Below are 23,717 nucleotides of genomic sequence, written 5' to 3'. Positions count from 1 at the left end.
GGGCCTGCTGTTCTTTCCACTTGGCTTCATTTATGAAGGTGGCCACCATGTGGCTGATGCCAGGAGGAAGTTCTAAATCATCAATGGGTGTGTTTGGATCCTCATACCATATATTGATGTAGTCGAGGAGGACCTTGGGATCCATGGCCAGAGGAATAGCACTGCCTGATGCTTGTGCTACCCGTTCTTGCTTGTTTTTGATGATGGCTTGCAGGGTTTCATCATCATACTCATCACTTCCCTCTGATGCAGACGGGACTGCGATGACTTTGCTGGGGCTGGGCAGAGGCGCACGTTCAGTAGTTGCCAAAGTCTTCACAAGTGGTGTTGAAGACTTTGTCTCCGAGCTAGTTGCAGCTGGGAGTGAGGAGCTGGAGCTGGCGGTCATAGGCTTCACGACATGCTTCTGTACTGGGTTTTTTTTAGGCTTTGGAGGTGGAGCTGAGGATTTTGGTGCAGAGGAGATTGGTGCTGAGGGTTTAGGCGCTGATGGTTTTGGTGTTGAAGGTTTTGGAACTGAGGGTTTTGGAGCTGAGGGTTTTGGAGCTGAGGGTTTTGTGACAGAAGCCTGAGCGGACTTCTCTTGAGGCTTTGGAGCCCTTTGATTTGTTGGCTGCGTGTGAGGAATTTCTGAGCCTGAGGTTCCTGCCGCTGAGGAATTAGCAGCACCGGAGGCAGCAACTGAGGATTCATTAAATTTCCTCACTGCAGCTTCTGCTTGCTTCTTGAGCTTGGCCAGATGCTTTTCTTTCTCATCTGGGTAGTCATCAATTGTCATAAGACTAGAGGGATGTGCTTCTTGATGATCCTCAAGTGGGGCCCTTCTGCCACGAGGCTTCAAAGCGAATTTCTTCGCATATTTTGGAGTCACAAACCTGTACTCCTTCCATTCCTTCGCCCATCTGCGTTCAATCTTCTGCAGCCTTATCTTTCTCTTGGCCATTATCTCATGTTCTTCATCAGGCGTACAACAGTCCAAGTATATGTCCTCAGGGATATCAGCAGCTGTGTTCTGCTCCAGTTTCTTCCCTCCCTTCTGTTTTCTCTCTTCCTCCATTTTCTTCAGGTGAGGACTTTGCTGATGATTTTGAACTCTTGAGGATTCTGATGAGCCTTGAAGAGTTTCTTCCAGAAACGCTGCAAATGAGTTAATGTGATGAGAACCGAGAGATTCATCAGCTGACATGTGTGTACCTGTGAACAGAGTATAGTTGTGAGGAATTTGGAGAGGTCATATGCGTTCTCAGATTTGAAGAAAATGAAAAAGTTTGACAGTTTGAGGAATATAACCAGTGGTTGAGGAATTTGCCTAAGCATATTGTTCTTGGGTTCCAGAGTTGTATAGATCCGAAAATTTGCACAATTGAGGAATCTCGTGAAAATCTTAGATGCTTAGCTAGTTCATCAATGATTGCGGTGATAGGTAGTGTTTGAGGAATCATGTGCGCATCGTATCTTGAGGAAAAACAGATTTCTCATAGAAGAGGTAAAATTTCAGATCTAATCTGCTGTAAAAATGGGATATATTTACCCTGGAAGGTGCGAACGAAGAACACAGAAAGTAGTGTTGGAGAGGCTCTTCGGTCGAGTGTCCAATGCACCCTAACTTGTCGGCAGAGGACGTCTACGGCGGCGGGGGACGTAGATGGTCCGACTCCGGCGTGATCCTGGCGACGAAAAGGTCGAGGCAGTGAAGCTATTCCTTACCGGTGACAAGACTACCAGCGGTGGCGCTAGGGTTCGGTGGAGTGTGCGATGGTAGGAGAGCGATGAGGCGAAGAAGAGGATACCGAGGGGGATAAGGACATATTTATAGCCCGAAAGTTACTGTTTGGCGCGAAAGTTTCAGACCAAATAGCCCCTGCCTCTACGTCTCTGCAGGACACGTGTAGCTCCCGTACGATGCGATGGAGATAGTGGAGATCGTGGTTATCCAATCGTGGGAAGTGGGGGTTCAGTTACTGTGCCTTTAAAGAAAACAATTTTTGAAGATTTGAGGATTTTCGTTACAAAATCATCAGCTGACAAGGATGCAGTGAGGATTTTGAACAAAGTTTCAAATAGAACGCATATGAAGAATTGAATAGACTGGATAAGTATAGCATAGAGGGAAAGTAGGGTCCGATCACATTCACTTAGCAGAAACATCAACTTGAAGAAATAGCAATAAGTGAATGTTGTTGAGGACTAGAAATCACAGTCTACCTAGGCAAATGAAAGTCATCAAGTGTTTTTGAAGATTTTGTAATAGATCATCACAATGAAGAACAACTGTTTTGAAGAAAAATGCATTGTGAGGAAATTGATCATTTGAAGAAAACCAACTTGAGGAATTTCACATTGGGCGGTGGCGTTACCCACCATATAAGAATGTTGATTACAGGCGCCGCGTACAATTGTCGTAGGGCCCTGAGAATCAATTTCTTCGTTAATTTCTTCACATTCAGAGTGACTTTCTTCATCAGTTGAAGAAAATAGTTTCATCATGTGTTGCACATCTAAGTCATCAACTTTGCATAATTGTTAGGATGTGTGCATGTTTTTACAAAACATTTGAAGATTCTAAGATATTTAGCTCACACCGCAACTTGCAAAACCTTTTCTCATCCAAGGGCTTAGTGAAGATATCTGCCAGTTGATCATCAGTCTTCACATGGTCGATGAGGATATTGCCCTTGAGGACATGGTCCCGAAGAAAATGATGACGAATCTGGATGTGCTTGGTCTTCGGGTACTGTACTGGATTATATGCAATCTTGATAGCACTCTCATTGTCACAGTAGAGAGGTACATTCTTCATGTTGATGCCGTAATCCATGAGGGTTTGCTTCATCCATAGCAATTGAGCACAACAAGAACCAGCAGCAATGTACTCAACTTCGGCAATGGAGAGTGATACTCAGTTCTGCTTCTTTGAGGACCAGCAAACTAGTGATCTTCCGAGGAAATGACATGTGCCAGATGTTGACTTGCGATCCACACGGTCACCAGCATAGTCTGAATCAGAATACCCTACCAGATGAAGATTGGAGCCCTTGGGATACCATAATCCTAGTGTTGGTGTGTGAGCTAAGTATCGAAGAATATGTTTCATAGCCTTATGGTGTGATTCCTTCGGTTTTGCTTGAAAACGTGCACACATGCAAACACTAAGCATTATATCTGGCCTAGATGCACATAGATACAATAAAGAGTCAATCATAGAACGCTATACCTGCTGATCAAAATCTTTACCATTTTCATCAGTGCCGAGATGGCCGTTGGTAGGCATCGGAGTCTTGGCACCTTTGCATTCGTGCATGTCGAATTTCCTCACAACATCCTTGAGGTATTTCTCCTGTGATATGAAGACTCCATTGCTTTGTTGACGAATTTGAAGACCTAAGAAGAATTTCAGCTCCCCCATCATGGACATCTGATATTCCTCACTCATCATGTAGGCAAATTCATCACTGTATCTTTTGTCAGTACAGCCAAATATGATATCATCAACATATATTTGACATACAAACAGCTCATTATCATAGGATTTTGTGAAAAGAGTTGGATCGAGTGAACCAGGTTTGAAGCCTTTCTTCATGAGGAATTCCTTCAATGTATCATACCATGCCCGAGGGGCTTGCTTGAGGCCATACAGAGCCTTTTTGAGTCTAAAGACTTTGTCTGGGTTCTTTGGATCCTCAAAACCTGGGGGCTGAGCAACATATACTTCTTCCTCAAGCTTACCATTGAGGAATGCACTTTTCACATCCATTTGATATACGGTGATGTTATGATGATTAGCATAAGCAAGTAGTATTCGAATAGCTTCAAGTCTAGCAACAGGTGCAAAAGTTTCATCGAAATCTATTCCTTCAACCTGGGTGTAGCCTTGGGCTACAAGTCGTGCCTTGTTCCTCACCACTTGACCGTCCTCATCTTGCTTGTTTCGAAAAATCCACTTGGTGCCGATGATGTTGTGCTTGCGAGGATCTGGTCGTTTGACGAGCTACCATACGTCATTCAGCTTGAATTGAAGAAGTTCGTCTTGCATAGCTTGGATCCACTCCGGTTCCAGAAAAGCCTCAGCAACTTTTGAGGGTTCTGTGATGGATACAAAGGAGAAATGCCCACAAAAGTTAACTAAGTGTGAATCTTTTGAGCGAGTGAGAGGACCTGGCGCGTTGATGTCGTTGAGGATTTTGTCAAGTTCAACTTCGTTTGCAATCCTCGGATGAGCTGGTTGAGGATTTTGTCTGGGCTGAGGAAGTGGTGCTGATGCAATTTCCTCAGGAACATCTTCTTGATTTTTATCAGCGATGGGGATCGTTTCTTCATCAATTTCCTCAGATGGAAAAATGTCTTCAGTAGGCTTGAGCTTTATTGCTTCCTTAGGAGACAACTTATCTGGATCAGAAGGCAATTGCTCTCTTTGCGAGCCATTAGTTTCATCGAACCGCACATCTACAGTCTCAACAACTTTGTTGTGATAGTTGTTGGAGACTCTGTAAGTGTGCGAGTCCTTTCCATAACCGAGCATAAAACCTTCATGTGCCTTAGGTGCAAATTTTGAGCTGTGGTGAGGATCTCTAATCCAGCATTTTGCACCGAAGACTTTGAAATAACTTACATTGGGTTTCTTGTCAGTGAGGAGTTCATATGAGGTTTTCTTGAGGAATTTGTGAAGATATACCCTGTTGATGATATGGCATGCAGTGTTGATTGCTTCAGGCCAAAAGCGACGAGGAGTCTGATATTCTTCAAGCATGGTTCTTGCCATTTCAACCAGAGTCCTGTTCTTCCTTTCGACGACACCATTCTGCTGAGGAGTATAAGGAGCAGACAATTCGTGAGTAATACCAAGTTCATCAAGATAATCATCAAGACCAGTGTTTTTGAACTCGGTTCCATTATCACTCCTGATATGTTTGATCTTGATGCCAAAGTTCGTCGAGGCCCTTGAAGAAAATCATTTGAAGATTTCCTGCACTTCAGTTTTATACACTATAATATGCACCCAAGTGTATCTGGAATAATCATCAACTATTACAAAGCCATATAGAGATGCTGCATTGGTTAGTGTGGCATAGTGATTAGGTCCAAACAAATCCATATGAAGCAATTCGAATGGTCGTGTAGTGGTCATGATGGTTTTGGAGGGATGCTTGGATCTGGTCATCTTCCCAGATTCACAAGCACCGCAGAGATGATCCTTGAGGAATTTGACTGATTCGATGCCGATGACATGCTTTTTCTTCGCGAGCGTGTGCAAATTCCTCATGCCTGCATGACCTAGTATTCGGTGCCACAGCCATCCTTCTGAGGTTTTTGCTAGTAAGCAAGTGGCTGGTTGAGGACCTGTAGAGAAATCAACAATGTACAAATCCCCTCTTCTTACACCTTCGAAGACTTTGGATCTGTCAGATTCCATGATGACTACACATCTATATCTACCAAATATAACAATCATATCAAGATCACAAAGCATTGAGACTGACATAAGGTTAAAACCAAGGGATTCAACAAGCATCACTTTGTCCATACGTCTATCCTTGGAAATAGCCACTTTGCCAAGTCTCAATACCTTGCTTTTACCTTTATTAGCATATGTGATTTGTTTCAGAGGTGATGGAGTTAGTGGCATATTCATCAGTAAGCTTTTATCACCAGTCATGTGATGTGTGCAGCCACTATCGAGAACCCACTCAGTATTTTTGGGTTTGTCATCCTGCAGATGAATTAGTACAACTTACCATCTCATATGCTTCAGATTTGAAGAATATGATACTAATTTCATCAGATCAGTCATTTCATCATAACAGAAATGTAAGGACGTGTGAAATATTTCTATTTCATCAATCATTAGCTTGCGTCCTATCAAGCATTTCTTCAGGTCTCCAGCAAATTCTTCAGATGATGATTTTCATCTGGAGACCTGACCTGCAGAAGTGATTAGTTTGATTTCTTCACCACCCACATCTGAAGGGGTGGCAAAGCGTTCATCATCCTGCGAGCACCATATGAGAAAGGTGGCATTGAAGCTAATGCACTTCTCTTAACAGTAGGGGGATTAAAGTACTCATATGAATATGCAGTGAACTGGTTTGAGGATTTATGAACATAATGATTTGAGGAGTAACGCTCATATTCATATTCCTTATAGTTTCCCTGCATGTTAGACGCATAAGCACGGGTACGAGCATAGTTTTGACCAGTTGAGGACTTTGATCCTCTTGAAGACTTTGGTCCTCCTGCGGAATTTGATCTGGGGTTCAGATTCTTCAGTGGTGGTGTCATGATGACATTCACCTGAAGACTTTCAATACAACTTTTGGGAACCGATATTTTCCTCAGAGGAGGGCCATTCCTGCAGTTAGTTCCAACATATCGAGCAAATACTTCACCAGATTGATTTTTGAATAATTTATAGTTGGAGTCAAATGACTCATCTCAGGAATAAGATAATTCACATGAAAAACCAGTTAGATTAGATGGATCAAAAGGAGGCCCAGTAGCAGCAACCCATGAGGTTTTGGGATACTGCTCAGGTTTCCAATAAGATCCATCAGCATTTAGTTTCCTCTCAAAGGCAATTCCTTCTTTCCTCGGGTTCCTGTTCAAGATCTGCTTTTTGAGCACATCACAAAGGATTTGATGTCCTTTGAGGCTTTTGTACATGCCTGTTACATACAATTCCTTCAACCCTGCATTTTCATCAGTGACATTTGTGTTTTCCTCAAGTGAGGAAATAGACACAACATGTGCAGTTGAAGAATTTGTAGCAATGGTAGCATTTGAAGATTCTGGTGAAGAATTAGCAGTTTCGCGTTCAATGCATTTAATGCATGGAGGAATAAATTCAACTTGACTAGCGCTGATCTGTTGAGCTAGTAATGAATCATTTTCCATACGAATATCATCATGAGACATCCTCAGCTTCTCAAGATCAAGCTTCCTTTGAAGAAATTCATAGGAAAGCTTCTCATGATCAGTGAGGAGTGTATCATAACGATCCTGAAGATTATCAAATCTAGACTGAAGACTTTTCATGTCATTAGTGAGGATTTGAGTAAGGTTCATTTCATCATTCAACATATCATCACTTTTGTCTAGCAGTTTCTGAAGCTTTTCCAGAGCAGTTTGTTGTTTAGTGGCAATAATAGCAAGTTTACTGTAACTGGGTTTCTTATAATCATTAGGTTCACAGTCACTTGAATCAGAGGAGGAGGCATTATTTGATACCTTTGAACCTTTTGCCATGAAGTAATAGGTTGGAGCGATGTCATCAGCATAGTCATCAGTATGGATGGTGCAATCATTTTCTTCAAGATTGAAGATTGACTTGCTGACGAAAGTGGTGGCTAGTGCAAGACTAGCCTGTCCTGATTCTGAGTCTTCATCATAACCCTCTTCTTCATCACATTCCTCTGATTCTGCCTCGGAGTCCATTTCCTTGCCAATAAGTGCCCGAGCCTTTCTGAAACTGGTCTTCTTGTGCGATGAGGACTTTGAAGATGAGGATTTTGAAGATTTCTTCTTCTTCTTCGAGTCATCAGAACTGTCATCCTTGTATTTCTTCTTCTTTGATTCCTTTCCCCAACGGGGACAATCAGCAATGTAATGACCTGATTTCTTGCACTTGTGACAGGTTCGTTTCTTGTAGTCCTCAGATGCAGATTCTGATTTCCTCATGTCTCTTCTTGAAGATTTACCGAATTGTCCTCGTCGTGTAAATCTCTCGAATTTCCTCACAAGCATTGCAAGCTGCTGTCCAAATTCTTCAGGATCACAAATGCTGTCGTATGTGTCTTCGTCTTCAGATGAGGAAATTGCTCTAGCCTTCAGTGCACGTGGTCTGGAATAGCTTGGTCCATATAGATCTCTCTTTTCTTCTAGCTGGAATTCATGAGTATTTAGCCTTTCTAGTATATCAGCTGGATCAAGCATCTTGTAATTTGGTCTTTCTGCAACCATAGGATTAACAACACATATATTAGTGTTCTGGCGCATGCAAGAGGACGAGCCGTTGGTTCCTTCATCTGAAGCATTCTCGCAGGATGGCGCACGTCGCGTACGCCGAGTTCATGGAGAATCTTATCAATCAAGCACGATGATGAGATGTTGGATTGAATTTATCTAGTTTGTATGTATTATATATATGCTTGCCTATATATGTTTATCGGTTGTACTACATGTTAGTGAGACTATGTCTAGTGAACTAATAGTGCAATGTAATTGCAGTCTTAAGCTGCAATCAGTTTGGTTTATTTGATTTAATGCATATCTAAGACCATTCTATGATTCACCAGAACGCACACAACTTGTTAGCGTGAATCCTCTCTGTTACTTTGAGTATTTCCACACAGTTTCATAATAGAAACTGTTTGCCCACAACACTACACAACGGCAGTTAACTGTTGGGAGAAGTATCTAAACAGGGGCAAAACAACCGTTGGGACGTCTATTACTATTAGTACAAGTAGGTCAGGGCAATGAAACTGCCGGTAGAACACGAGACACAAGGGCAAACAAATTGTCGGGACACTCTAGGGCACCCTATCTGTTGGGACAAGTCTACTACAACACATTTTCTACTTAGGTTTACCTTTGGTGCGAGACCAAAATAGATTTTTGGTGTGAGCACGTGCAACCGAGCAGAAGCGCGCGCAAGTGATGGAAAAAGCGTGCGACGGAAAAAAAACAAAAAACTATACAGGCCCCAGCCCGTCTTACTCGTGCCCCGTCCCTAATCCACCTCCCCTCCCTGCCCCGATCGCGCATCCGCCGCGCGCCCCCAAATCGCACCGCTATTGGTCGTACGCACTAGTGGCCATGCGCCTCCACCGGCGTCCCCTCCATCGCAGCCCCACCGCCGCCGTGAGCCAACCCACCGCCGCACCCAGCCACCCCACCTCTGCTCCTAGCCACCCAGCACTTCCGGACGTCCTAAACCGAATTCGTGCCGCCCGCCCCCACCACCACAACCCCGCCGCCGCTCCAAGCCACCCCACCACCGCTCCGAACCAACCAACCACCGGTATTAGCCACCCCGCCCCCGACGACCTCCCTCCACCCAGACGACCCAACCTAATAATTCCACGACAACGCTGTCGAGCACCTCCATGAACCGAGCAGTGGAGGAGCGAGCGGGACCACTTCCTTCATGTCCTCTCCAATCCCCCAAGCAGCAGAGCATCCCGCTTCTTCGGTGAGAAACTCTCTACCACCTCTACATCCTCTCTGTGGGTAGTGGTGCCTCCTCAAATTCCTCTCTAGCGGTGAGATTTCTTTGCAACCTAATTGTGCAAGAACTTGCAAATGATTCAATTGGTTGTATATCCTCTTATCGTAGATTGCATTGTTGGTTCGTATTTTAATTCTCCTTGATTGTACTAGATATGAATGATATGCATTTTGTTACTAGATTTCCCCCCTTAATAGAAGTGATATGGAGAAGCTAGAGCTGAGACCTTGTGCATTATTCAGACCACATTTCTGCCATCATTTTTTGATCTTATGGTTCACTTGATAGTTCATCTTCCAACCCAAGTGAGGCTATGGGGCCCAGTAAAGTACAACAACATGTATCCTATAGAAAGTTCATCCCTAAAGCTATTTTCTTGGTATCATATGGTTTCTTCCCCATCTCCAAAATAATCTGATATATGTTATGTATATACTAGATATAATATGAAGCTAAAGGGATTTGTTTGTACCAAGAGCCATCTCGAGGGGTCAATGGCAGAGGGCTATGTGTTTGATGAGGCCCTTACATTCTGTTCCAGTTATTTACAAGGATGTGATACTATATTTAATAGAAAATGCAGAAATGATGCCCCAAGACCAATGTATCTACCATGCCATGTTTTTAACAAAAAGGGGGCGATTTTTGTCTGGAAAGCATATAGTGACCTTGGATCACAAGTCATGGCTGCAAGCACATCGATATGTTTTGTTCAATTATGACAACATAGATCCATACTTGAGGTATGTTATTTTAAGATTTTTTATCATTTGAGCTTATGAACGATATTTGTCATAGTGCTGAATTTGCATACTTAACCTACAGCAAGTATGATGCTTATTTGTTTTCAATTTGCCATGGGACTATGTTAGAGATTAATCGCACTCACCATGAGAAATTCCATGAGTGGTTTAAGTCCCATGTGGCACAACTAATTGCGAATGGTGAAGATGTTTCTAAAGAGATTAAAACTTTAGATAATGGGCCCTTCTTAGCTACAAGGAAGTGTAATAGCTATACCATAGATGGGTACCATTTCCCCAAAAAGTCCTATGATGAGGGTAGACCAACCCAAAGCAGTGGGGTCACTGTTGTATCTCAAATTATGTCCTCCTCATGTGAAGATAGTGAAAATCTTATGGACAGAAACAAAATATATTATGGCATGATAACTGAAATTCTTGAGTTAAATTATAACAATAAAGGAAGTATTGTGCTTTTCAAATGTGACTGGGTTGACAACTGTTTAGAAGACAAGTGGGTTCAAGTTGATGATTTGGGTGTCACACGTGTGAATTTCAAGCATTTACTCAAGTCTGATGAACCTTTCACCTTGGCATCTCAAGCAAATCAAGTGTACTATGTGCAAGATGGTCTTGATAAAGATTGGTGTTTTGTTAGAAGTTCTCCACATCCATGAGACGTTTATGATATGTTTGGAGTGGAAGATGAAGTTTATGACTAGCATGATGCACCTAGAGTACCAATCCCTGATATAGATGCCAATGTAGATCTCAGCGCTGATGTTAGAAATATACCATGTAGTAGGACATATATAGATGGAACACTTGTTCATGCAACTCACCAAACAAAGTGTGTGTATTTTCTTTCCATGTTTCAGTTACATGCTTACCTACTTCACAGCTAATGTGCCCTTAATTTTCTTTTGAGGAAAAGTAATGGAAAAAGGAAGGGACGAGGACAATGTTCAAGAACGAGAGGAAGAGAGGCTAGCGAGACTTAGAATAAGAAACAACGAGGATTTAAAATGATTTGGTCGCTTTAGATTTGTAAATATAAATAAAGAAAATGGAGGCCCACCTAGTCAGCGACAAACTAAAAGAAGGTGATATACCATGATTTCATTTGGTACTTTGGTTCATGTTTCGAGGAGTTCATGTTGCAAGTGCACTACAACTTTTTACATCATCTTGTTTGTTTATTTGTAGAGCACTGCAGAAAAGCCTATTGTTGAAGTAACTCGAGTCCTTAGGTCCCAATCAACTAGTGATGTTGAAGAGATGCCTTGTGACAACATTCAAGAGCATGAAGGTGTGTAGCTCTAATATATATGCATATAGTCTATTACTTAAATGTATGATAGCCTGGTAACTATTGTCCATGTTTAGACCATGAGTTGGATCAAGTAACAAAAGTGAAGAAGGGAAAAAGCGCACTAGAATGCACAGTGTGTATGATAGATTGGGGACAGTGCCACCAATTCGTGTAGAGTACAATGAAGATGGACAACCAGTTGGGGACAATGCATCAGAGTTTTCCGACTTCATCTTCACACTTGTGAAAAGTAAAATATATCTTAGGCACACTGATTGGGGAAAGGTTGAAGTTGAGCAAAAAAATTCAATTGTGGACAACCTTAAAGGTATATTTATTAACTTGTAATATAATGTTCCCATTTACCTAATACATAGCCCTTACATTTTATATTTACACATGCATACAATTACATATGCCTGAAAACAGATGTATTATGTTGTGGATGAAAAACTTAAGGATTGGCTCAAGGGAAGCGCTGCCAAGAAATGCGGGGATTTCAAATCAGAGTTGAATACTTTGTATTTTGATGACAAGACCGATGAGGAACTCCAAGTTGGCCCTAGTTATAGAGTTATACCAAAAAATTGGGAAGAACTTGTTGCCTTTTGGAAAAGTGGAGCAGGTAAGAAACGCAGCCAACAAGGAAAACAAACCGAAAAGAGATGGAACTATTGTATACATCATGAAGCATAAGTCGTGCTCGTGTTTCTCATGAAATGGTACATATGAGTCTTACTTGCACAAATTATTTTGCACCATTAGTAAATTATTCTAATCTAACTACGTGAAAATGAATGTAGCATAAGAATAATGGATATCCCCTTCATAGACATGAAGTGTTTATGGAAACACACAAGTGCAAGAAGACTCGTGCCCCTTCAAGTGTTGCTACATCAAATATGTTTGTAAATATTTCAAGTATTTTTAGCAACCTTTTGTGCTTTTAAGTTATTAGTAATAGCAATTCTACATTATAAATGTGTTAATGAATCATATGTTATGCCTTTGCAGAAAAAGATAGAAGTTATGGAGAAAGAGCATCCAGAACTTTTGGAAAAAAACATCAAGCAAGGTGGCCTCTTCTCGCATGTAACTGGAAATGAGAGGAATGGGTATGTCAGGTGTATAGGTCTAGGACCAAGTGCTACAGATTTGGGCATGCCAAGAACTAGAAATCTGAAATCAACAAAGCTTGAAATGGCTGAGGAAGAAGCAAAAGAAGCTCGACAAGCAAATGCAATTCTACATGAGCATGTAGATCAAATCGAGACTGGTTTAGAATCAGTAGTTGCAAGTCTCAAGGATGAATTTCTACAATTGAAGAGATTGTTGTTACAATCAAATGTTAGACAAAATGTTGAGTTCAGTTTATACGAAGATGGATATGAAGGTGCATATGGATCCAGACATGAAGATAGTGTAGGATCTGTCACCGCTAACCTTGCTGTGCAATGAGAGAAGGACGCAACCATTTTGCAAAAGAAGACTGAAGGGGCACTCTTGCATAAGAAGTTGTCAACATTCACTCAAAAAAATGTGTCCAATCCGACCCTGCTCAACATGAGACTGAAGGGGCACTCTTGCAAGAGAAGAGAGTTGCCATTTCCCAAAATAAGAAGGCAACAATGTAACAAGATAAGGATGTGACACTTCAGCGCAACAACATCCCTGCAGAAGGAAGTCCCATTCACACAAAAACATTATCAGGTCAGGTTGTACTATGTTTGTACTTTGTGTATTTAGTTTTTATATGATCAAAAAGAATCACTTCCACTTATCTGACTTCTTTTTCATGATTCTTCAGCAGGGAAAGGATGTGATACTATATAGAGTTTATCGGGATCATGGTAGCCCTGTGGCAAAAGCTACCATTCTATCAATTAATCGGAGAGAGGTGGTAGGTGGTCAGGAGCTTGGCTCTAAATATTTTAAGGTTGTCGAGAACTATGTAATTGAAAGAGATGCCATTCTTCCTCGTGGTGCTGGAAACATGACCATACAAGCATGTAAGCTTAGGTTCACTTGCTAAATTTGCGATAACTATCAAGGTTGATTGCTTAATACTCTTTTGCTTTTATGTATGTAGTTGGAAGTGGACAAGTCAGTGGAAAATGTAGCAATGCGGCCACAAGCAAGATGATGAGGTAATATACATCTTTCTCTTGGTAGAATATTTACATTGGTCGCTGAAAGTAAAAAATAAAATCATTGGTTGCTCAATCTATTTACGTGATGCATGAAGAACAACCTTGCACAAGACTTGTAGATTATAGTATCAATACTATAGTTTTTCGTGGTTGCCAAACAACTTACAGAAATTAAATAGAGAAAATACCAAATTATTTAAAGAGAGAAAATACCAAAGTTTCTAGACAGAGAAAATACCACAACTTTGGTATTACATACTTTGAGGTGTTTGGATGAAACAAAAACCGAAGTTTCATAAACTGGAGTATGCCAAAAACTATATTTTTTGCAATTTATGAAAAAGTGGTCCAGACCTCTTTTTTATAAATAGTAGTGAGCGAAGTCACTAAAGAGAGCGCACTTGATGTTCGTGTCTACGTTAGGATAAGACCAGATGCATGCGACCGCTACTATTTTGCCTCTTTCCGTTATCATGTTAGCGAATGTGTATTCTATGCGAATGTGCTCACCTTCTACATGGCAGTTATTAGCAGACGCTAATTATTTCGTACATGTAGTTCCTTTTAGTTAACTAAGTTAGTTCCAGGCCCTATTTGATAGCCAAGTAATTTCAAAGTATTTGAAGAATACCATAGATTTTTAGAATACTACAGTTTTATTTACTTTGAGGTGTTTGGCTACACCCAGAAGCTTTGGCACTAATACGAGAGTATTTAAAAAACTATAGTATTTTCTCTGTCTAAAAAAAGACTCTTGCACCTCTTTGTTTAAAACAGAGTTGCACCTTTCTTATGCTTGCGAATGGTAACACCTAGCTAGAAAAATACGACTTCTATCTGTGTGCATGACCCTTCTTAGTGGATGCATGTTGTATGCAACGACTTGCCGACTGATTTTACTTCGATGTATGCGGCACAGCCAAACAGGTCCTCGGTATTAGCAATACTTCAAAATACTTTGTTATATCAACACCATGGCATTGCATCCCTACAGGAAAAGTTAATATAGTTTTCTGATACTCTATTTTTACAATACCCCGCTATCAAACATAGCCTCATGTGTCATCGATTCTTACAATCCGATCAAAACTATAATATCAGAACACCAGCCAAACATGTGGTAGTTTTACTAAAACTAAGAAAAACCATGGTTTAAAGAAACTGTTGCATTCCATAGTTTTTAAAAAGAGGTCCGAGGCTCTTTTTTTAAACAGATATAATACCACAATTTTGGTAATACTACAGTATTGGTAAATAGAGAAAATACCATAGTTTTTTAAAAAGGGGTCTCGGGTTCTTTTTTTAAGATAGAAAATACGACACTTTTCGTAATACTACGGATGTGTTCGATAGTAAAGTATTATAAAAAACCGAATCAAAAAAGTACAATAATTTATCCTGTAGGCATCAAATATTGTGGTCTTGATACAACACAATATTTCAGAGTAATCGTGATACCGTAGCATTAAAATCACAGTTTTTAGGGGCAACCAAATAGCACATTGTAAATAAAACTATGATAATCTTAGAAACTGTAGTATTCTCACAAAACTTAGAAATTACTGTGGTATCAAAAAGGGCCTACATTATCAATACTATAGTTTTTTGGGGTTGCCAAGCAACTTACACTAATTAAAACCATGCTATTTTAAAAAGCTGAGCTATCAAACAGGGCCTCAGTTTCCTGTTTTGCCATATATACTCCTTCTACAATTCAAACCTGGTTCCGAATTAGCCACATATATTTGCGCATGGAAGATTTTTGAATGTGCACATCAACTAATTCTTGTTTGATATAATTATGTGGTATTCCTTGCTATGTCATAATCTTTAACATGTTCATTTAAAATCTAAAACAAGAGAATCATTTTGAGTTTCGATCCGTTGCAGGTTTCCCAAAGATACACAACAAGTTGGAGGTTTCGAAGATCTGGAAGACCTTCAATTTTTAGTGTTGGAATGATAATGTGATATGTTTGTTTTTGAACCTGGAGACTATCCCTGCCCATTTTGTAACAACCACTGTATGGCCACTTCCCCTTTTGTGGCACAAATTCATTTTGGTTATATGGCACATCTTGAAACATATATATGTTCTCGTTATATTTGCTTGTTATGTTTATCGGATGTAGATTAAGGTTTCATGTGAGGCATATATGCAACTTTCATTGAAGTGTATGCAGAAATTGTGTGATATGTCCTGATTGCCTAAAATATTAGGAATGAAAATTAAATTAGACATTATGAATTGTTATTAAATTATGGATATATGTTGTCCAAATTTCTAGTGAAATCAATGTGATGGCATACAAACTGCCGGGTGAACAAGTTTGTACCGGCAGTTGCACTATCTTTAATTGAAATTCCTTTGCCCTAACGAATCTGCCGGGAGAAAACTAACTGCCGGCAAATATATAGGTCCCGACAGGAAAACTGCGGGGAAAAATCTATCTACCGAGAAAAGCAATCATTGATAGCCATTCTCGTGGCGGTTCTATTTGTCGGGAGAACAACTATCCCGGCAGTTTCTACGCCGTCTTAAGAGCTTTCTCCCGACAGATTTCACGCCATTGGATTCATGTTGTGGTGTAGTGCAACACACACAACTTTGAAACTGTGTGCGATGACTTTTATGGATCACAAGTTTGAACCGCAGGATGTACACAGATCGAATGGTTATCCGTGTCTCCATCACACCGGAGTGCTAGTTTTTCAGAGTGATATTTTTGATTTATCACACACTGTTGGGTTTGTAAACCTTTGCGTGTGAAGCACGTTATATTTTCGGGTGATATTGACGGTTTATCCCACATGGTTAGCTGTACGAACCATTGCCTCGGAAGCACATTATTCTAGGACAGAAAACCCTCAGCACTCACATGTCACAAAACCCTCACCAGCCCCTCCCCTTCCCGTCTCTACTAGCACCTATAGTACTCCTCTGGGCCTCTGCATGTCACCGCTTATCCCCACCGCAACCACTTAGCTCGATGCCTATCGCCGTCGTTGACCACTGCCAAACGCCACCGCATTTCGCCACTACCACTTGTTGCGGCTTATCGGCATTGAGTTTCTCGACACTGCTCGTTCAATTGGGGAAACTTCGGTACAAGTTGCCCCCATGGAGAAGTAGGTAACTATAATCTACTTAAATATTTCTGCTGATCTCTTATCTGAGTCTGCATGCCCCTTTTAATCACCTGGCCGAAATCAACGTGAATTCACGTTCCTTCTAGCTCCGGGGTTATCATCCTTTTCGAAAAATATTCCTTCAAAATGATTCCAAGGTTTTCATTCATACAGTGTACAGTGCAAGGACACATCAGGGCTATGCGGCCTCACCCAGACAACCGAGGAGTTCCATCTCACCGTACCAGATGACTTCATGAAGCGCACGGTATGTTCAGTCTCACACTATGTGGGTTGACATGGCCTATACTTTTTGTGAACCTATATAATATATTGCTACATCCTTCTTCTTCTTCTTCTTCTTCTTCTTCTTCTAAATTAGGCAAATTAATGATGCATTGTTCTTTCGTTTACTCTCATATATATTTGCATGACAGCATGGTTACATTATATGTTTACTCATAATTTTTTGTCCTTCCATATCAACTGATGTGTTGTTCTTTTAACAATCCTATTAATTCCTGCAGTACATCCCTTGCTTTGCAATAACAACTATAGTGCTAAATCTTGTACTTTGCATAACTGAAGACTCGAGGGATGTCATATTTAGCACAAACCATGGATTTACAATCGTTGTTTCTGTAAAACTTGAGGAAGATTGTCACTCCTATTTTGATATTGGACTTTGGCCAAAAAAATATATGTTTTATGAACTGAAAGCTGGTAATAAAATTGTGTTGCACCTAAAACACCCTGGTCATACGATAAACTCTAAATTCCCTGATGACATCATTCGTCCATACTTTGTTGGAAGTAAGTGTTCTTTTTAGTATCTGCATGGTTACTTGCATAGCAATATCAAAGTAATTTTGTAGTATTTCAGCAACCAATCGAGATTTTATTTTCTGAATCTGTTAAATTTGTTCCTACACAGTGACTTGTAACTACCAACGCACTACTATTTTCTCCTCATCTAGCTACATAATCACTAACCTCCCACTCCTCTACTCATGACAGAAAGTGTTGCCGCCGTCGATACTTCGAAGGTGAGGGACGAGGTTGCCAACAAGAGGAGGCGGGCCGAGCCAGAAACACAAGCGCCTCTGGGAGGCCTAGACTTCATCAACAGCCTCCCCGATGATATGTTGACAGTGATCATCTCCCTCCTATCAAATGAAGATGGCGTGCGCACATCAGTCCTCTCCCAGCGATGGTGCCCCCTATGGCGTTGTGCCCCTCTCGGCCTCATCAACGAGCACATGCTCTGCAATGGCTATCACAAACGCTTTGATGCATTGTCCCAGATCCTCAGCTCAAACCTGGTCCAATCAAAGGCCTTACTATGGGCAAGTTATGTTCCAACGGCAAGGAGCAAGTCAAGCTTGATGAGTGGTTCTTATCGACCACCCGAGATCAACTCAAGGAGCTCAGTTTTAATGATGGACATGCGCTCGCTGCCACCTTCCGCGTTGCGCCTCATGCCAACGTTGCACACCGCTAGGTTCCTGAACTGCCATTTCCCTCAGATTAACGCCGATCCCGCTCTTTTGCTACCTCGATGGAAGCACCTCAAGATCATTGCCTCTGCATCGCCAATGAAAACATGGAGGGCCTCATCCGTGGCTTTACTGTGCTAGAGTACCTTCATCTTCATGCAAATCAATGGGTTGAGTGGCCTCCACATCGCCACCATGAGTCTCTGGACAATTTGTGTGTATTGCTAGTGCTGCAACAAGATATCACACAAGGTGAATCACCAAATGGTCATTAAGGACATGCCTATACTTGAGAGATTACTTGTAGTTGATGAACAAGGTCCAACAAAATTCAGGGTCATTTATGTGCCAAAGTTGATAGTGTTTGGCTACTCGCCCGTCAACTTCTCTAAACTTGTTATTGGATCCATAACCATCTAGGTACAATAGTATCCTTCTTCTCCTTCCTTAAATTAACATTTATTTTTCTCTATTCAAGATGTATGTTCGCCTGTCATCCAGAAAATGATTCCGCCAATCTCGACCCCGTATTTGCGCACACTGAAGGCCTTGCACTAGAATATATCAGTCCGGACCTCGACCAAGTTGTCAGATTCCTGAGATGCTTTCCATGCCTGGAGAAGCTGTATATCGAGGTGATGATCCTTTCAAGTTAAAATGTTAACCAGTTGGGAGTTCAATTTTGGAAACCCTAAAAATCAAATAGGTCCCTTGTGTGTCCAAGAACTAATACCTTCTCTTCTTTTGCAGGTATGATTAGGCCAAGTAGTGGATAGTGCGATACAATATAACAATCCCATCGAATGCCTCGGTCTCCATCTCTCATAAATTACTTTTAACTCCTATCAAGGGACCTTACCGGAGATTATATTCGCCAGGTTATTTGTTGTGAGAGCAAGTGTGATAAAGAGAATGAGATTTTCACAACATTTACTCTGCAAAAAAGAAAGGTTTTCTCATCATCTCTGGCGACTAGGACAGAGTGGAAAAGACTGTGCAGAAGTGAGAGTGCTAGTTAGCGGCTAGAGGGGGGTGAATAGGCAATCTATATGAAAAGTTCTGAAACAATAAATGTAGTCAAAGTTGAGCGGAAGCGATGCAGGATCAGGTAGGATAAGTATGAAGGATCTATGCAAAGTATGCAATACTACAAAGCCATTCAATCATGCAAAGCATAGTTATCATGCACACTATGATACATCATAGATAAACTTAGGAAGTGTGAAGATAAACAACAGTTGGGAATGTCTTCGGAGAATGTCTTCGGGTGAGATGATTAAACAATGGCTTCAAAGTACAATAATTAAAGAGAGTGAAGGATAGAACCAGTAGCTTGACGAAGACACAAGATTTGTTGGACTAGTTCCAGTTGTTGTGACAACTATATATATATGGTTGGGGAGGCTTAGACCTCATCTTCACCTTGATCCCCTAGAGCGGAAACATCTCAGTCAAAGCCCAATAACTTAGGTAAGTCATCAGGGGAGACTTCCAAAACCTGTACAAACTTGGTCATCCGTCAATCCACAATGACTCTTGGACTGATCTAGACCATGGTCACTCGGCAATTCACAATGACTCTTGGATGCACTCGACCACGACGCTTAACCATCTGGAAGATCACAGTCTTCAAGCGTAACAAGTCTCCAGTTTTGTCAAAACATAATGACCTTGGTAATTCCCAAACACTCTAGCTCTAGGTGTTTGGATTTATCCTAGCGGGATATTTCTCTCTCTCAATTTCTTCAAGGTGGGTTGCTCCAAAAAGACAACAACTGTATCAACTCTGAGCAGCCATCAACTTATGGTGGAGCGGGTGGGCTATTTATAGTCAACACGCAACCCTACTTGATATGACCGAAATGACCCTGGGTCCATGTCCAACCGACACGTGTTTGAACGGTCGGATTTCAAAGAAACACACGACAACATTACTTGGACTGCAAGTAATGCTGACTCAACCAGCTATGGAAGAAATTTCCTCTCATTGTCTTCGCTCAAAGACATAGGTAAATGTGGGTTGAGCATTATGTCAACATTTGACTTCGATCACCCGACTTAATACTACGGTGGTTCCTATGACTCAGGAAAGAAGAAACAAAATAACAAAAGACTTCATCTTGTCATTCCATTGTCTCCAAGCGATTATCTTTGCGCACCACCAATGGATTCGTCCATCATCAATGTATTCGGATATTTTTGGGGGCGTCTTTGATGGTTAAATAGAATCTCCAGGGACTTATATATGTGTTATCATGTGAAATCTCACAAACACATTAGTTCCTCAACCACGTTTGTCTTCAATACTCCAAAACCAACAAAGGGTGGCACTAGATGCACTTACAAGAAGCTCAATTTCATTTTGTAACTTCATCTGACAGACTATTCGAAAGTCCTTATCTCGAGCCCATACATGACATGTTAGTGGTGCATCCCTTTGAAGAAATATTGAAGTTGCAAAACGTTGTAATATCAGCATGAACCTCTCATATGTTCATGTTCAGCTCATCAACACGGGCGTCGAGAGCTGCATGACAAAGTTTCTGCATAAGCTGAATTTCATTTCTATTATTAGTTTGAACCTTGTAATCTTTGAATTTGAGCCTTGTAATGCTAGAATTTTAATCTTTGTACTATTTCTGTCATTTGTGATACAATCATTCAAATGGCATCGTATGAGACTTATATTTTGGTAGTACTATTTTTCCATAGTATGCAATGGACGATTAATATGTGAACCTTAATATGCAATTGAATATTAAAATCTGGACCTTAAGGATCACAACCACGACCGAGGGTATCCTACACGGCACGAATGGCGCTCCCAGTGGTTGCGGACGATGAGTACCGGTTCACCATGCATGCCATAGTGGACACGCACAAAAGGTTCACGTACGGGGCTCTTGGTGGTGTACACCAACCAATCTGATCTGTGAGGAGAACTCCAATGTTATGGTCCTATTGCTTGACGAGGACAAGTACAAAATGGTCCGGTTCGATCTTGCATTCCTCCTGGCGCTCTGCTCTCGCATCCCTCTGTGTGATCTGCTCTTGCACCCCTCCGGTCATGCTCTGCCAATGGTTGCAGCTTACCCACGATCAAGTTCAGAGATCCATATGGTTGCGGTTGCGCCACGCACGTCACCCCATGCAGTTATGAGCTCCAGGATAGAATCACGCACTGCAAGAGCTGCCATACGAACGTGCCGGTTTTCCAGGAGTCCGGTCCCCATTTATACCCACGTCCATTAACCGTAGTCTCTTCACGCTTTCGATCGCGCCCCACAACACAATAAGCACACCCTCGATGATGCATAGAGAGAGGATATCCAGTGGTACTCCAATTGAGTTCGGCGTGCATCCTGTGGAGACCCACGTGAGGAATATGGACCTCAGAGTGGTGTACACCAACGAACCGATCATGGTGGAGGACTCCATCAACACTATGGAGTGGTTTCTTGCTTAGGATGACAAGTACAAAGTGGTCAACTTCGACCTTGCTTAGATTGGCGGTTGTGCCGGGAATGATCAGAAGGTTCTGGTTGCCCATTTGTGCATGCTCCATCACGTGCTCCTCTACCACTACTACCTGGCCACAATACCTTGCGAGCGTTTCACGAGGTTTGTCAACAACCCCGACTATAGGTTTGCTATGGTGGACACCACCAACGATTCAAAGGTGCTCAAGACTTTGGGCTTTGCATGCCAAAAGCTTGTCGACATCCGCGGCCAATACAAGATCTGGGACAGCAAGAAGGACATGGACTCCCATGTTCACTTCGACGAGGCCATCATCAACGCTTACTACATAGGTATGAAGGCTGAGTGTGACATGACCAAGCCTGCCTAGCATAGGGTCTAGGTGAAGAGACTGGATAAATATCACATCCAGACCGCAACCAAGCAAGCGTACACATGCAACAAGATGTTCACGCGGATCATTGACATGAGGAACTGCCTCCTACCTGAATACATCGAGGGATCGAGCCACAAGCATAGCGGTGGCGGAAAGCATCACACGAAGTAGATGATTTGATGATTGTTTTCCCATACTCACTCTGTGCCAAAATATTTATAGTTTTAGTAGGCTAAGTTTAATATGCATGTAATAGTTTATTAAGATGTGCACCAATGTTATGTGTGTAGTCACTTATGTATTTGGATGCTTAATTAGGTTATGCAACAATGGTGTTACGTGTGTGATTGTTTATTGAGGTGTGCCAATGTCATGTGTGTAGTCACTTATGTATTTGGATGTTTAATTTGGTTATGCAATCATGTTCTCTACACAAAGCATAAATTTTTGTGTGCAGACTGAGCAAATCACACCGCATACGGATTATACTACCAAATCCGTGTGTGATGGTTTCATCATTCGCTGAAAGTTCTTTACCACCAACCGTTTGCTCACAACACATCCGAGAGTGACCTGTACACTGTACATCACACACATCTTCATGTGAGCAACCATTTGTCATATTTTGTCTTAGTGCAAACAGTTTGTATTATTTTATGTCGTCACAAACAGTTTGTCCGACTGACATGTATGTCGTCTATAACACACGTAATCATCTGGCCAAATCATTTGTGTTCTGCTGGATTAGTGCAAACAATTTATCACGGTTAACTATATGTCGTACATCACACACACTTTTATTTTGTTAATTGTTTGTGTCATTTTGTCCCATCGCAAACAATTTATCTTGGTGAACTGTTTGCCACCAATTGCATACACAACTATTTTCTGAATCGTATTGGATGGATCTGCCATCACACACAGTTTTAGTCATTAGCGACGGAGCTTGAACTATATCGTTTGGGACTGGTGGATCGCACACAGTTTCGTTGAAGAGTCCCCGATTGATGTGTCATTTTTAGACCATCCTCAAGTAGTGCTAGTTTGTGATGGATGAGTTGGAGCACCCCTGCACGGTTAAAACTTTCCGAAAGCCATGCTCGTGGTTATGTGGCAACTTGGAAACTTTATAATAGCCGTTTATAGAGAACTTGAAGTAAACCTCAATTGAAATACACCAACCGTGTGTGTAACTATGACCGTCTCTTCTTGTGAGGTTTGAACCAAGAAAATAACACAGTGGTGTTATGGTTGAATCGTAAGTAGGTGTACATGATCACTTCTTGATCATTACTAGTTCACGTCCGTTTTTGCATAGATCACTCTTCTTATTCTTGTACTTGTAAGTTAGTCAGATATCAAATGCTTAGTGCTTACTGCAGCCTCACTACTTAACCTTTCCTAACCCTTTAAGCTTTGCTAGTCTTGATACCCTTGGTAATGAGATTGTTGAGTCTCTGCGACTGGCAAATTACTACAACAATAGTTGCAGGTACAGTTAATGCGATAATTTGACGTGAGAGCGATGCTTGTTAAATTTGGAGTTCTTGTTCTTCTTGTTCACTGATCATAGGATGAGTTCCACGCCGGCTTCCTGGGATTAGCAACATGGATGTCAGTTTTATCATTTGATTTTGTTCGTAGTTGGACCTTGCTTTTATGTATGATGATTGTCATGGATGAGTGTATTTGAGATGATCATGACTTAGCTTGTGGTGAGTGTAAGACAATTCCATATACTCATCTCCTCTTTGCATGTACTATTAATGATATCCATCCTTGCAGAACAACGAGATGCGCTTATATCC

General features: G+C 41.4%; 1 long non-coding RNA gene across 16 annotated transcripts; it reads left to right on the top strand.

Moving 5' to 3' along the window:
* Nucleotides 1–8,733: 8,733 nt before the first annotated feature.
* On the top strand, nucleotides 8,734–15,531 carry LOC123443889. Of its 16 annotated transcripts, none has more exons than XR_006630864.1 (11): nucleotides 8,734–9,187; nucleotides 9,663–9,966; nucleotides 10,901–11,069; nucleotides 11,173–11,275; nucleotides 11,353–11,606; nucleotides 11,738–12,000; nucleotides 12,082–12,182; nucleotides 12,293–12,988; nucleotides 13,086–13,287; nucleotides 13,368–13,425; nucleotides 15,319–15,531. It is a non-coding gene; the product is annotated as an uncharacterized LOC123443889 (long non-coding RNA). The 16 variants fall into 16 exon arrangements; XR_006630870.1 differs by having other exon boundaries at nucleotides 11,708–12,000; nucleotides 12,293–12,993; XR_006630860.1 differs by having other exon boundaries at nucleotides 11,708–12,000; nucleotides 12,082–12,186.
* Nucleotides 15,532–23,717: the final 8,186 nt, after the last annotated feature.

This window comes from Hordeum vulgare, chromosome 3H (genome assembly GCF_904849725.1).
Source record: "Hordeum vulgare subsp. vulgare chromosome 3H, MorexV3_pseudomolecules_assembly, whole genome shotgun sequence".
Taxonomy (NCBI): domain Eukaryota; kingdom Viridiplantae; phylum Streptophyta; class Magnoliopsida; order Poales; family Poaceae; genus Hordeum; species Hordeum vulgare.
This window is presented reverse-complemented; position numbering and strand designations above follow the sequence as displayed.